This window comes from Aptenodytes patagonicus, chromosome 1 (assembly GCF_965638725.1).
Source record: "Aptenodytes patagonicus chromosome 1, bAptPat1.pri.cur, whole genome shotgun sequence".
In the NCBI taxonomy this organism is placed as follows: Eukaryota; Metazoa; Chordata; class Aves; order Sphenisciformes; family Spheniscidae; genus Aptenodytes; species Aptenodytes patagonicus.
In genome coordinates, this window is record NC_134949.1 from 222,636,978 (window position 1) to 222,653,044 (window position 16,067).

The 16,067-nt window shown below is 39.5% G+C and overlaps 1 long non-coding RNA gene across 1 annotated transcript in view; it reads left to right on the forward strand.

Moving 5' to 3' along the window:
- LOC143156844 (uncharacterized) overlaps positions 1-13,566 on the forward strand; it is a 767,026-nt gene extending 753,460 nt beyond the window's left edge. The window contains exon 5 of the long non-coding RNA XR_012994698.1: positions 13,498-13,566. This is a non-coding gene — a long non-coding RNA (uncharacterized LOC143156844). The remainder of the gene's footprint in view (positions 1-13,497) is intronic.
- Positions 13,567-16,067: the final 2,501 nt, after the last annotated feature.

Consider the following 16,067-nt stretch of genomic DNA (forward strand, 5'->3'; position numbering starts at 1 on the left):
TTTTTTTTTTTTCTTTGATCTTTTAAGGCTTTGGAGGTTTTGTAGTCCTTTGCCGATGTTATATTTTTTCATTTAGGGAGTAGATGCTCACAGCACAAGATGGATGCTGGTAATTTTAATCTAAGGTATTTGTATCAATGTTTTCCTCTGGCTGTACAAAAGACTCCCTGGTGGTGCTAGGTAAACCCAGAGCTTGTCTCTATTGAAAGTAATTTGCCCTCGTTCCATCGCAGGCTCCATGCAGATGTAGTGAGGAGCCCAGGAAGAGCCAGTCACAGGATAGGGCTTTACCTGAAGCCACAAAGCAAGAAGCAGGCGTGACACAAAACAGAAAGAAGCAGAGGAAGAGAAAGACTTCTCCTTGTACTCTATTCTGCAGTGACACACCTATCTCTGCAGCAAAGCTTGCTTCTCCAAGTAAATATATTGACTTTTACATCACCTTGTCACCCCACCTGTCCCGCTTGATGTCTGTCTGGTCATGTGCTTCATCTTTTCAAAATCCTACGCTGTGAGCACCCTGGGGCAGCAACTGCTCTTGTCTGACTTGCTCATACAGAGACTTGCACAGTGGGGCCTTAAACCTTGATACTAGTTTCTAGGTGCTAAGAGAATAATAATAAACAATATTAAAAGCTGTAGCAGCTGCAGTAAAACATGTATTTATATGGGTTAGCTTGATGCACAGCTAACAAATCATTTAAGCTTTTAAATATATATATAAATAAATAGCAACAATAAATAAGATGAAACTGCAGCTGGGAGAGAACTCTTATGGCTGTTAATTTTTTTTCCCCCCACTTATCTTTCTCCTGCATAACGGATAAGAATAGGTTTGCGTTGCAAATTCCAGGCAGTTGATCTCTCCTCAATGACAGTTTTGCTATAATTCTCCTAATTTCAAGCTCCTGCTTGAAAAGGTAACAGTAAATGGCATCCAAGCCATTTTTGCAGTCATCGGCAGCTGACTCAGTTGATTCATTTTCACAGATTTAAGTTGTTGCGTGCATAGTCAATCCCCTTGGAAAAAGGCTGCTTCCCCGTATCAAATGGCTTGTGCAGACACCAAATCCTGATTTTAAAATAAGCGTAAAAGCTAAGGTTTTAAGGGTCCATATCATCACTCCAGCCCAGTTCTCAGGAGGCAGTTATATGCCATTGACAAAATCTTCCCTTCAAGAGTTTTTTCCGATGGTTGTTATACCAGAAATAGATGAACACACAAAAGAATGATATAGAACAGTTCCTTTTTTGAAAATCACATGTATATTGGTCGTCAAAAGGTTTTGAGCTAAGGAATGATAGCACCCAAAAGGCTGACCTGTGATAAGTAATAAAAGTAGTTCTGACTCACCATTTGATATGGTAAATCACTGGGCAGTGTTAGTCATGTCAGTTCACACAATTTGTTCCCTGCTATTTTTATCAGTATTAGTCAACAGCAATTTCCTCTACAAGAATCAACAAATACTAGTGTGTAAAGCATATTTACATTTTAAAGATTCTGTTGGGTCAACCTAGGATCATTATACATCTGTTGAGTTTGTTCAAATTCCAAAAATGGCAACCAGACATTATGAAATCAGTGTAATCCTTGAAAGAGCTGAGGCTGTTTAGTCTAGAGATGAGAAGATTGAAGGAAGACAGGATAATCATCTCCAAATATGCAGAAAAGACCTTCAAAGGGAAAAGGAATAAAACATTCTCTTTGTCCTCATTGAATAGAGTAAGAAGCAAAGGCTTCAACTGCATCGGAGAGGTCTGGGTGAAACTTCTGGGAGAACTTTCTAACAGGAAAGCAAAACAGAGGACGAGGTTGCTTGGGAGGCTGTGACATCTCCCCCAGAGAGGTTTACAGAAAGACCCAAAACATGGACCAGGAAGGGGTTTTTTGCATCCTTTGTGTACGTTACCAAGGAATAATTTCTTGACACTGCTTTTTTTTACACTATTTTCTACTAAGCTCTACTTTTTCAGTTTTTCCCAGGGACAAACTTTCCATACTCTATTTCCCAGTACCAGTAATGCTGAGAAATTTGGGATTGAATTTCTTTCGTAGAAGTAAATTTTTATTAAACTTTCTGCAGATAGATGCTGTCATGAGACATAATCCAGTCAAAACCAAAAATCAGCTTTTTGCTTGTAAACTAATAGCCTATTTACAGAAATCACAGCAGTTCTGCCTTTAGGTATCCTGAAAATTGACGCAACAATACTGTCAGTGATGAATGCTGGGTAAATAGGTGTATTTGTACCAAAGAGCAGAAAAATACAGCGATAGTTTGATATGGCTTTTGTTGCTTCTGCTGCTGTTCCTTCACGTAGGTTTGTTATAATTTTGTGCACCTTTTGTCTATCCTTTTTTTGGATAAAATTCAGATGTAAGAGCTTAGAGACAAAAGTGGTAAAGAAGTGTTACAGGTAGCTGGACTTTCTGATATCCAGGATTTTCCTTGCTAGAATCACGGCCTGCTGTTTACAATGGCAAGCAACTTTCTCGTGCTCCTGTTGTGATGCCCATACTGATGTGTGTTGACATTACATTGCTGGCAGATACGCTTCATGAGGGCAAGAGAGCCTGGCCCCTGGGAATGAAAACCACAGGAACATATTTTTGTCAAGACATTTTATATACACTTAAAGCTCTTAGCTCTCTGAAATCTCTTCTGCTCTTCTCCTTTAAATTTCAGGTTCTCAGGTCTCTGCAAATAAAGGTCGTCTCACATGACAGCCCTTTTAAAGTAAATTCACTTAAGTAGATTCATTTGCATTTTAAAGAAGGGTGTAGGAGGTTGTAATTAAAGAAGGAATTCTTAGTTAAATTCGTCCCTTCTCACAGTGTCTTAATCACTTCTTCCTAATCTCTGACTCCTGTGTTACCAATCCCTCCTTCCCTTTGACTCGAAAATAAACAAAAAAAAAGTATTTCCTTGACCTGATAAAAGTGCAGATTAAACTGTGTGGCTTTATATTGTGGCAAATACACCGAGAATAAAATAAAAAAAAGTTAAGTTACAAGACCATTTCTTTATTGCTCTGTGCCTCTGTCTATCCTTTTACTTTTTCAGCCTGGTTTAGCTGTATCGTAACGACCTTGATTTGGGGACTGTATCGTGCTACTGCTGCATTATCATGGCACTCTGACTCAGGTTGTGGTGTCTAGGTAGATTACACAAACCTAACTGGAAAACAATTCACATTTTCCTGGGAGGGAATTTTAGCTTTTTACTTTAAAAGTTCTTTTAAAATGAACATATTCGAATGGTAACAGCTATAAATGAGAGGAAAAGAAAAAAATATCAACTGAACTTATGTAAAATCCAGGTATCTTTTGATAAAAGTTTTAAGCTTTCCTGTATTATTTTTAATTAAGATAAAACCATCCCCAAAATTAAACTTGAAAAGCATATACTGTAAGTTGGAGGTCCCCCTGAAACAGCAATAAGCTTAGCCTGTTTGGGAGTTTTTAGTGTGTCATTAAGTGTGTGTTTCCTGATATCAAGGCTTGATTATGTGAAAAGCAATACAAAACAATACAAACAGCCACAGTGTATTTCAGGCTATGAAATTGCTAACATTGCTGTGACATTCTTACCTTTATCTAACCCTATATGGGTTGGATAATTTATAGTAACAATTAAATACTTTGCAACTACTTCAAATATTCAGAATTTTAAATTACAAACTATCATCAAAAGATTAAGTACTTTCCTCTTAATAAGAGAGTACTTTGCTTTATTCTGCAGTAAGTCATGCTTGGAGTATTTGAATTCTGTTGTGTTTAACAAGGTTCAGACAATTCATTTTCTCTCAAGATGATAAAATGTATACAATGTCATTTTTAGTTGTAATTCTCTTCCATAATTTTGCTCAGTAATTTCTTTTATTGGAATACTCATTGAAAATGGAATCATTAAATGTAGTGTAAACATTTCTGAATTGAGATGTTAACATTTAAAAATTGCCTCATTTCTCCTTAATGTGTTTTGCTGTTTTTCTTGCTTAATTATCATTCTTTTCAATATTTATGTTAACATGACCTTTCTCTGACTGAATGGCTGTAGCTGCTTCTCAAGTACTTATAGCATCATGATTTTTAAATTAAATTGTGTTGTTGTGGAAGACATTGCAATGCAGTCCACAGAATAGCAGGGAAAGGAACAAGTTTCTGTTAGTCCCAGAATCTGAAAGTAGTAATAATGTTTATTGGTTCACTCTTCTAATCAGTGCAACTGTACCAGAGGAAGTATGACTGTTTCTTGTTCATGATTAGAAACATTCCAGTAAATTTAATGCTGGTCAAAATTGTCAAATTGACTAGCTGTGAAAGATTGTTTAATGTTGTAAAATGTTTATTACTTTTATTTATTATGCCTTCATCCTGCTGACAGAATTAAAGTTACACCACAGATTCTGTTTGCCCATGGGAACAGATCACAGGAACACAGGCAGTAAGATTTGGCTCCGCATCTTGAATTTTCAGGACAATGTTATTCCACAGCCAAAACCTACTCTTTTGAAATCTGTGAGGTCTAAGGGTGCAGCATATGCAATAATAAGCAAATGCAGAATTTTCTTGTAAACACTGGGAGATGTTTACTTTGATTTTCTGCATATCTTTCAGAGTATGTATTCAGTTTGTCTAGAATTTAAGAGTAAGGACCAGACGATCAGCTCGATTTCACCATGAAACCTTTTCTTGTATACACAGCTTCTCAAATGTTTTCTTCCTCCACCCAGAAAAGAAGACGACTATCCCCAGTCCTTCCACTCTTCTCCATTTGGAGATGACAGTGAGTGAGAATACAAAGAGCTGAAGGACAGGAATAACATACATCAGGGGAGAAAGAGGGAAGAAAATAAACCATTGAAAATAAAACTAAATGAGATCTAGATCTTTAAGATTTTAATTTAACTTTTTAAAATTGAAAGATGTGAACAAAATTAAAGAGAAAGTAAGACTGAAGGAAAACAATGGATGTCGAAAGACTGCCTAGAAAAGGGACATCAAAAAACAGAGAAAGGAAATGGCTCCTGAGGAACAGCAAAGGGAAAGTCAGGTAAACTTTAACTGAAACAGTCACTAATTAACAAAATTTTGATGTAGGCATATCACTCTTTAAATTTATTTGACATAAAAATGCCAAATAGAAATAACAGAATTGGCAGCTAACACAATCAACAAGTTCAAACAACTTAGTCCACAAGCGTCCCACAGAGCAAAGCCTAATCCAAAGAGATGCTTAGCCTTCTTCTAGCTTTTCTGTCCTCAAGGGCTGGGCAATTGGGTATGTTCTGAAGTTGTACTTTCTGCAGAGCTCGCTTGGACTGAGTTTCTTGGTGGAACTGAGGATGAGGTTTTTTTTTTCCCTGTGCACAAAATACATATACTTTCCTTCTGGTTGACTTTCTCTTCCTTTTTGGGAAGTTGGTGAACAGAGAGAGAACTGTTTGCAAAGGTCCATGCATAAGCGAGAGGGGACAGTGTCTTGAGGCGAGTTGCCACGGATGAATGATAACCCTTATTGGATATTCCAGAATATCAGCATAAAAAAAAGGATAACAAGGAGTAAACTTGACATGGCCAGCAGGTGTCTGGCTATCTTGGGTCAATAGCACTAATGAGGCTTCTCCGCCTTTCCTTCCTGCTCTTCAGGCTTGGCCAGGTAAACGGTAAACACATTTGGTTTCCATAGAGGATGCTCTAATGGCTGGCAAAACAGGGGAGTTCAGTTCTACGCCTTACACCCTGGTAGGTGAGCAGCTAGAGTTAAACAAGGCAGGGTTACTGCGGAGAGCTTTAGAAAAACAGCACAAAAACAGGGGAAGGGAAAAAACAGAGAGTGAAAGAGAGAATGCAATCATCTTTTTTATGGGAAAAGATGTCAAACTGTCATGTTAGTCTCTGCTGAGGCTCTGAGTGCTAACGGTTGCCAGGGTAACTGTTGTGCCAAGCCTCAGTACTTATGTATTTTTTCCATTGATAATTGCTAATGTGAACAAGTGCTGGCTTGCACTTTACACCTGCCTGGCTTGTAAGTCTACCTTAATTGGATGTGCCAAGATTGAGGAAAAAGTAATCTGCCCTTTCAAGACAAGTGACAGGTAGATGAAGTGTTTCTTAGGCCTTTACTGTAACAATTTTGCTGACAAAATTACCATGAGTTGTCTTCCCTCAGTGCACATATACTGCCTTTGTTTACGGAACTGAGAGTTTAAGCGTCAAGGTTCATTATAAGAAATTATGCTATAAAGTTTTTTGGGAACATCTTGGTGCTGCCTGGTGAAATTCTACTTTTACCCCACAGTTCAGAGTGTTTCATTTTATATACATATATGAAAACAGTCTTTCAAAGTGATGGAGAGAAGTGAGGAAAAACAAAAAAAATATTGCCATATATATATATTAATTTGTTTTTGAAAATGGTTAAGTAAATGCTCTTAAGGAAAAACCCTGGTGAACGAATACGGAAGAGGTTTTTTTTTTTTTAAATTCTTGTGCTGGTAGTTTGTTCCACAATCTCAGAAGTGATGTTGGTCTTTGGAATAGTCAGCTCTTGGGTGTCCCACACAAGATATTTTGAAGACTGAAAGATAACGGCAGCATCTCAAAACTCTCTAAGAGTTCCCCTTAGATTCTTATATTATAATAATAATAATATTTATATAATAATAATATATAACTCGCCTAATAATTCCCCCTAAAAAATCAGGCTGAAAGCCAAGGAACCCAGGGGCTCTTAATCACTTAATGTTTTGTCCAGGACCATCATTTCCTTAATTAAATTATCTCCATAAATATTTTGGGCTGCCCTAAAAAATTCTATTAACAGGGTCTAATTCACTACTAGGCTGTACAAGACTGCCCCAAAAGCTGTAGAAAAGTTATTATAGGGCCTTTTTTTTTGTTCTTTTTCTGGGCAGAAGGAGATTACAGAGTTTCTATGCTCAGTTTTTATTTGCTTTTCGGAGCTGTGTCAAGCCTGGTCTGCTCCACTGCTGAGTGCATTCACTCTGTGTAACTCTGCATTTCTTTGATGTTGATTTCCCAGTGCACTTAAATGAAGTTTCCTGAAACCAATATGCCAGGGCGAATTAATATATGAATAATACATAGTGCTTATTTTAGCACCTTTCATCAGAAGACCTCAAAGAACGGCACAAAGGGTAGCAGGGAGATTGCCTTATACCCATTTTACGAAGGAAGAAGCCCAGGTACAGTGATGTTGTGCTCCTTGCCTAACACCACACCATCAGTGAGGGCAGAAATAGGAGAAAACCATTCTACTTGACCAGAAGATTGTCCTAAAAGCTAGACAGCACCAGATGCATCAGTAATTCTGATTGCGTAACCCATCTTCACTTTGAGTAATAGCAACCGTTTCACACACGTCCATTTGCTCCTATGGGACTGACTGAGGATTAAAAGGTTGCAAATGTAAGGCAGAACAGTGCTGGCCCGCACAACTCACCAAGCTGCTTGGCAAGATAGTAGTATTAAAAGTGAAATTAGTGAAATCCAAACCCTATTCTGCTTCCCTCCATAAAGCACTATAACCACTAGATAGTGATTTTATGTCCAGAAACACAGTGGCCTCATAGGAATGTTATATTTGTTAAGATAGTCAGACTACGAGTATAAAAGAGGGAAGGTGCTGAAACTGCAGAGGAGAGCAGGGGATTTATAACACCTTATTTAGGATTCTTTTAATCCGTGTTTTCAGTGATATTCATTTACTTATGTAATACCCCCATGAGATAGACTCATGGGGCTAAATTCTGTCCTCACATTCCTGCCTGGTCACGCTGTCATACAGATGAGAGAATTTGGAAGTACACAGAAGAAAATGAGAGTGGCGTGTGGTTCCTAGAGTTGCTAAGCCCCAACCTGTAATGAAGCATTAGCTGGATGCGCATTTATTAGTAGCTGCTGCACACAGAATTGTGTGATTTCATGCTATTGGTTAATAATGCTGATCAAGGTTTAGGAGTCTATTGAAGTTTACCAAGGTATACAGTAGAGTTTTTCCCTATCACACTTTCCAATATCATCAGAAAGAAATTTGATTCACTTTTCGGTGAAAAAATTGACCTAGATTTTCAGCTTCACCACTGAGATGCTTATAGAAGCATCTGTAATGGAGTTTATCCACTAATGATTGTAACTAAACTGGAGCAGCAAGAGTATAATGTAGTGGAGAACTGCAACGCAATAGCAAATGTTGATCTGACTACGAAGAAAAATAAATTGCAGAAGAAAGTTTAGTAAATAGATTATTTTAGTTTACACAACAATCAGATAAAAAGTTATGATCTTTTTAAATCTGCATTATGGGCAAAATCATGTCGGATGTTCTAGAGTGGTCCAGTCTAATTTTATTTATAGTCTGTCAATCTGAAAACATCATAGCAGAGATAACAGAAAAATAGATGGGCTCTGACGTCAACATACGACTCAGCAAGAGAAAGTTGCTCCCTAGAGATGTAAGATCCATTCAATTTTCCAAAGAGAATTAGGAAAAAAAAAAAAATTGGAAAGCAGACCAGGAAAATGTACTTCTTACAAGCACTGTGGTTGCCTGGGGCTGGTATTTGCCATTTATCCAATATCATGATGCAAAAAATGGCATCTTGAATGTCTTCCAGACTCCTCTCATAGCTAGTTGGATGAATTTTCCTGTATAGCTGAGGCTTATGGGGAAAGAACTTGAAATATTTTTCGGAGTAATTTGCCCTGTAGTATCAAGCAAACTTGTCAATGTTTTTTGTTAGATAAAGATTTCTGAGCATGGAGCAATGGTGTCGTACTGTACCACAGGGCAGCTGATGAGAAGATAGGATTTTCCCCCTGTTGACATGCTAACATAAGTCATACAGTCAGGAAGGTTCATCAACCAGGGTTGCAGCCGTGGTGAGCAACCTGGGGTAGGCACTCCCTGGCTGCTGTGCAATGCTGGAGCTTCTGTTTTGCACCAAGACCTCGTGGCAGGCACAGTTTGTTCGTTAATTAATCACAGGATTCAACTGTGTTGAAAAAGTGTGATCTGGGAGTCATGGAAAGGGATCATCAAACAAAAACTTCACGCATAGAGCATGAAACATGACGCATTTGTTTCTTTTTCTCACAAGTGTATGTTACAGGGCTCATGAGAGCGGATAGGTACTGCAGTCTATGTTGGGTGAGCACCCTATGTTCTCTGATTTGTAAAACTCAGTATAAGGTAGGGCAATTCATATATTTTCCTGTTGTACAAAGGAAGTTAAAGATATATCAGCAAAGTCACTTTTTTATGCCCTACAGGAAGTTTACCCGGGGGAAAGGAGGGGAAAGACCAAAATCCAGTTTGCTTAGTCCAGTCTCACCACGATTTCCCTGGCAATTACTCCTCACCACAAGACAAGAAGCCTTACGAAGGAAAGGGCTGCCCTAAAAGGGGGATCAGAAGAAGCAAAAAGGCTAGAATGAGATCAGAGACAGGGTACAGGTGTTTGCCATGTTTTTGAGTAATTGAATTCAACACCGTATGTAGCTTTTTTCCCGCAAAGATAGGGTTCTTCTGGCATGCTTGTTCTTATATATATAATTAATGCTTCGTCTCCCTTTTAACTCTGATATACTCTGTGAATGCAAATTCTTGGAAGGACTATCTTGTGTTCCAGGGAGGACTCCACAACTGAAAGTAAAACAAGAAGTTTAAGCAGCAGTTTTTGAAATTACTATATTTAGTTGTTTGGGTTTTTTTCTCAGCGGCTCTGATAGACATTTTTTTCTCATTTTATTTTTTATTTTTTCCTGCTCCAAACCCAGGTCAAGAATTTGATTTTTCTCTGAGTTAAAGATCAGCATTCTCCCCCAAGTGCTCATCAAGTGCAAGTGCCCATTTAATTACTGTTAGACTTTAGAGCTTTTTACTCATTAACATTAAACTGGTGCACAGCCATGTAGTCCCCGCAGTGTGAGAAGCAACTAAGGTCAACTTTTAAGAGCAAGTCAAAAAAAAGAAAAGCACTGTCAGAGTAGCAGAAATTAGAGAGAAGAAAATGTAATGGTAGAAATTAAAGAAGGAAAACCCCCTAGATTTCATAAGTCATTTTTATCCAATTCTTTCATTCATATTAGTGCAAGCTATTGTCATTTTACTAAAATCCACCATGGGAAAAAAAAAAAAAATCTGTTTCCTTTAGGTACAGACTTCAGTTACACTGGCTGAACAAAATATACCTTTCTCTTTGCTAAGCCCCCATAACTGCCAGCATGTTCACCTGTAACCATACTGAATACAAAGTCAAGCTATTTTAGTTAAAGCATCTTTTCTTACATTTGAAGTTTTACATTAACCTGCAAGGAGAGGAGAGCTGAAAATCATGCAAACAGTAACTCATAGCAACTCAGCTGATAAGCTGTAATTCATTAAATCATTATAACTCTATCATATTCATAAGTGTGCATTCTTATCCTTGTTCTTGTCTAAGATTTATGTTAGGGCAAGATAAATAATACATTTATTGAGAAGGTTTTCTTGCTTATACATTTTCCTAAATGTTACATTGCATCTTTTCAGGTAATGAATAAAAGAATAAAAGTCGGTAACTATGTAAATGCTGGTAGGAGGAAATTGGGGCCAAATGCCTTCAAGAAAGAGGGTTTCTATGGGGATGTATTGGTATATACTATGTGTTAGTAGTATCTTAGCATGTGGCTATATCAGGGTTTCTCTTTTTTTGAGTCTACTCAGCCAACCCTGATCTCCAGACTATTAATTTGAGGGAGAAGTAATCACTTGACATAGTCATGATTCATATATGTAGTGCAAATAGGAAGAACTCAGCATAAAAAACTTCAAATAAATAAAATTTTGATCAGATAAATGCACAAATTATAAGAAGAAAAACAAAGTTTTGCAATTTTTCTGTAAAAGAAACCTTTTTCTAGACACATTTTCTCTTCTGGTTCATCTTTATTACCTTCATCACCTTCCTATCATAGGCAAAGGCAACACGTAGGCTTGCCCCTTTAAGTGTGAAGGACAATCCACAAAACTTCAGTGACAAATATTGTCACTGTAAATTGCCGCTTCTGGGGTTTTTTCAGGCAGTTTGTCATTTTTTTTTCGCTGTCACTGCTGGGTTTCAATAGCCTGCTGCTTAAAGCATAACAGCTGGGAAACAGGGACAGAACAAGCAGGAGCCAACTACTTGCAGAGGTCTCCTTTACCTGTGAATTTATTTTGTGTGACCAGCATTGCTATGACAGTGGTGACTGAACGTCAGCTACTGAGAGGGCTTGGTTGCTTTTAGATAAGCACAAAAGCTCAGGCACTGGGGTGGTTAGGTTTGAGGCCAAGTCCCAGATCAGATTTAGGTTCAGAGTCAGCAGCATCAAAATCTCCCATTTCAGTCTCAAATGAGAGCAGCATCTGGTGATCAGATGACCTAGTGTCATTTCTGGGACTTTTTAGGAAGCTAAGAGTTCTTGTGGTTTTGACTTTACAAATAGCCAAAACTAAAGGACCAGGTTCTGCTCTGAGAATTTCAGGGAAAACAGCAAATACTCTTCTGCTCCACAAAAGAAAAAATGGTCAGTGTGTTTAATACAGTTGACTAGAATATGGGAAGAACAGTTAAAAACAGGTGAGTCTGTAGGCAGGTGAGTTTGTTGTCCTCTTCACCTCTGCGGTCCTAGAGCCAGCAGTTGATTACCCATTGATTTATGTCTATTCAGCAGAAAAAGAAGCTGGAGGATTGTCCAGGTTCCACCCTCCTTTGCACTCATACATATTACCAAAAAGATCTGGGAAAATGATGTATCAGATCTTCTGTTCTGTTCTCTTCCCGTATCAAGACCACCTCCTATGGTGGTTTAACAGTTTGTGAAGATTTTTTTTTGCAGACGACACCAAGTTGGGCGGGAGCGTTGATCTGCTCGAGGGTAGGAAGGCTCTGCAGAGGGACCTGGACAGGCTGCATCGATGGGCCAAGGCCAACTGTATGAGGTTCAACAAGGACAAGTGCCGGGTCCTGCACTTGGGCCACAACAGCCCCATGCAGCGCTACAGGCTTGGGGAAGAGTGGCTGGAAAGCTGCCGGGCAGAAAAGGACCTGGGGGTGGTGGTCGACAGCCGGCTGACCATGAGCCGGCAGTGTGCCCAGGCGGCCAAGAAGGCCAATGGCATCCTGGCCTGGATCAGAAATAGTGTGGCCAGCAGGAGCAGGGAAGTGATCGTGCCCCTGTACTCGGCCCTGGTGAGGCCGCACCTCAAATCCTGTGTTCAGTTTTGGGCCCCTCACTCCAAGAAGGACGTTGAGGTGCTGGAGCGTGTCCAGAGAAGGGCAGCGAGGCTGGTGAGGTGTCTGGAGAACAAGTCTGATGAGGAGCGGCTGAGGGAACTGGGGTTGTTTAGCCTGGAGAAAAGGAGGCTGAGGGGAGACCTCATCGCTCTCTACAACTCCCTGAAAGGAGGTTGTAGTGAGGTGGTGTTGGTCTTTTCTCCGAAGTAACAAGCGATAGGACGAGAGGAAATGGCCCCAAGTTGCACCGGGGGAGGTTTAGATTGGACATGAGGAAAAATGTCTTTACTGAAAGAGTGGTGAAACATTGGACCAGGCTGCCCAGGGAAGTGGTGGAGTCCCCATCCCTGGAGGTATTTAAAAGACGTGTAGATGAGGCGCTTAGGGACATGGTTTAGTGGGCCTGGTGGTGTTGGGTTGACGGTTGGACTCGATGATCTTAGAGGTCTTTTCCAACCTCAATGATTCTATGATTCTATGATTCTAAGATGCAATGATATCAGAAGAGTCCTGGCTTGAAGTTAAATATTTTGGCTTTACATTCCCACTCCATATCACCATCTTAAATAGATATATGTATATATTTATAATTATATGTATATGTGTATATACATGTGTGTGTGCTGAATATTAAGTATTACCTCCTTAAGTGGATGGAGTATTTTTGCTGGCCTGGTGAGAAACGGGATGGATAGCAAAGGTGAACAGACGTATTTTTAGATATATGTTTTAATACAGTTATGTATACCTGGACCAGGTTTTTCCTTTGAATGTATATAACACTAATTCTGTTTTCGCCAATGAGTAGGGGCTCACAGACCTTACTACAGGCAAATATATCCATTTGGTTTATAGTGTAACATACTATGTTTAAAAAAAAAAGTGCACTAAATTGTGTTGTGTGAATAACAGGTCAGAAAATCTGCTGTATAAATCAATGATATAAAAAGATGGTGACTTTCTAAAAGCTGTTTGAATCAGTGACACAAGAAGGGCCGTCAGTCCTGTTGCGCTGTCTTCTCAGTTTAACACTCATTAAATGTTTCACATGGCTATGATCTCCTCATGGCAAATATAATTAAACTTCCTTTCTTCTGGCGCTGAACAGGACTTCAGTATTACTTTCTAATTCCAGTATGGTACAAGAGAAACAAACTTTCTGAAATTGTAGGCCTTTTTCCAATTTCTTTTTTTTTTTATTTTTTGTAGGATGGATATATTTCTTTGTTTTGAAACATGGGATGTTCTCTGCTTCTGGGACATTAATGAAAAGCTGTAACTAAGGTAAGAAAGAGGTAACTTCAAATTTTGTACAATTTCATAGTCTTGCAGCCTCTCATGGCTCGAGAAGTGGTGCCTGAAATTCTCTTTCTGTACTTATTTATTTATATTTCATTTAGACTTTCAAGTTAGTTCGTTGCATTTTTAATGCCATAAAGACTTTGTTGTTACAGCAGCTTATTTAGCTATAACAGCACCTGTGGGCTTTTTGGGTTTGTTGTTAGAGATGCCATCGCAGATTTAAATTTTACCAGCCTGCGGGAAGAGATTACCTTTCTACAGAAAATAATTCTTTTTGTAAAGAAATTCACCCTGCAGGAATTTTAAGGCCTGAGGATCTAAATCTGGATTTTGAACACTCTACAATTGGCATAAAATTTGAAAAACAGCTATATAAACTAGGACCCTTAACTCCCACTCAAAGAAAATAAGACATGGGATTTACAAGCTTTTGATCCCCCCGCTCCCCAACAACTAATTTAAGGATTGATCTCTAGGTTGCATTGTTTTCTGCTGAGGTGCATTTTCTTGTACATCTCGGATTTGAATAGGCAATGTTCATGTATCGAGATAAAATTATACACTTCTTTCTGGAGGCATGGCATCACAAACATAAAGTTGCAGCACTTTAAAGGAGTGGAGTGCACAAATACTAACAAAAGCCAGCGGGAGCGGATCTGGCTCTCTCTTGTAAGCGCTTTTGCAAATCCTTGCTATAAGCAGCGTTGTGAATCAAATCAAATTATTAAACTGAGATAAACACAGGATTGATGGGAGTCCAGAACTCAGAAACAAATGGATTTACCAACCTCTTAACGCTTTGTGTGGTGGGATTACCACCAGCATGTACAGCATGGAGTTGGTCTAGCAGCCTGCTCAGTCTTATGTGTAGCTCATCACATGTGTGGCTTGCAGTGCACGGGTATGAGAAAGAAGACGTAAGAGTGTTGCTTTTCTTTATATCAGTCACTTATTTACTGATCAGGAAATGAGCTGATTATTAAGCAATACAACTGAAACACTGTTCAGATGTCCTAAATAAACTTTTTAAGGATTATACATAAATATACATACACATAATAACAAAAAATCAGTGGTATCTACTGAACAAAATACATATATGGAGATACATAAGGTGTGACCCAATCTTGACAGATCATTTCTGTCACACACAAGACTTGTCTGTTTTCAAGTGAATCTTGTAGATTTAACCTTTTTACAGATGAATTCATGAGAGCAGTGTTTTGCTGGCTGCTGTTGTCTGGGATCATCTTCTCCAGGTGGTGTTGGCATGGTTATCATTACTATATTAACCAATGTCCAGTCACAAGTTCATTAAGGGTTTGGCTGCAGAATAAAGCAATGAAGCTTTTGTGAAAGTTTGGTCAAGAAGTCTGTCGTCATTGTTCAATTATAATCGATAAGAAAACTGTCTAAGGTTACGTATGTGTAAATATGTTTAAATGTGAGCAATACTACACACCCTCTATACAGTCTTTAGGTTGCAATCTGTATTAACAGGATGGTAGAACATATTGTTTACAGAAAGTTGCAGATGATCAGTTTCTTTTTCCTTATTTAATTGCAAATTAAATCCTCAGTAGTGCCATAGCTAGAAATGCCCTAGTCATAGAATCATAGAATCATAGAATCATTGAGGTTGGAAAAGACCTCTAAGATCATCGAGTCCAACCGTCAACCCAACACCACCATGCCCACTAAACCATGTCCCCAAGCGCCTCATCTACACATCTTTTAAATACCTCCAGGGATGGGGACTCCACCACTTCCCTGGGCAGCCTGGTCCAATGTTTCACCACTCTTTCAGTCAAGAAATTTTTCCTCATGTCCAATCTAAACCTCCCCTGCCGCAACTTGAGTCCATTTCCTCTCGTCCTATCGCTTGTTACTTCGGAGAAAAGACCAACACCCACCTTGCTACAACTTCCTTTCAGGGAGTTGTAGAGAGCGATGAGGTCTCCCCTCAGCCTCCTTTTCTCCAGGCTAAACAACCCCAGTTCCCTCAGCCACTCCTCATAAGACTTCTTCTCCAGATCCCTCACCAGCCTCGTTGCCCTTCTCTGGACACGCTCCAGCACCTCAACGTCCTTCTTGGAGTGAGGGGCCCAAAACTGAACACAGTAGTCGAGGTGCGGCCTCACCAGTGCCAAGTACAGGGGCACGATCACTTCCCTACTCCTGCTGGCCACACTATTTCTGATACAGGCCAGGATGCCATGGGCCTTCTTGGCCGCCTGGGCACACTGCCGGCTCATGTTCAGCCGGCTGTCGACCAACACCCCCAGGTCCTTCTCTGCTGGGCAGCTTTCCAGCCACTCTTCCCCAAGCCTGTAGCGCTGCATGGGGTTGTTGTGGCCCAAGTGCAGGACCCGGCACTTGTCCTTGTTGAACCTCATACAGTTGGCCTGGGCCCATCGATCCAGCCTGTCCAGGTCCCCCTGCAGAGCCTTCCTACCCTCAAGCAGATCAACACTCCC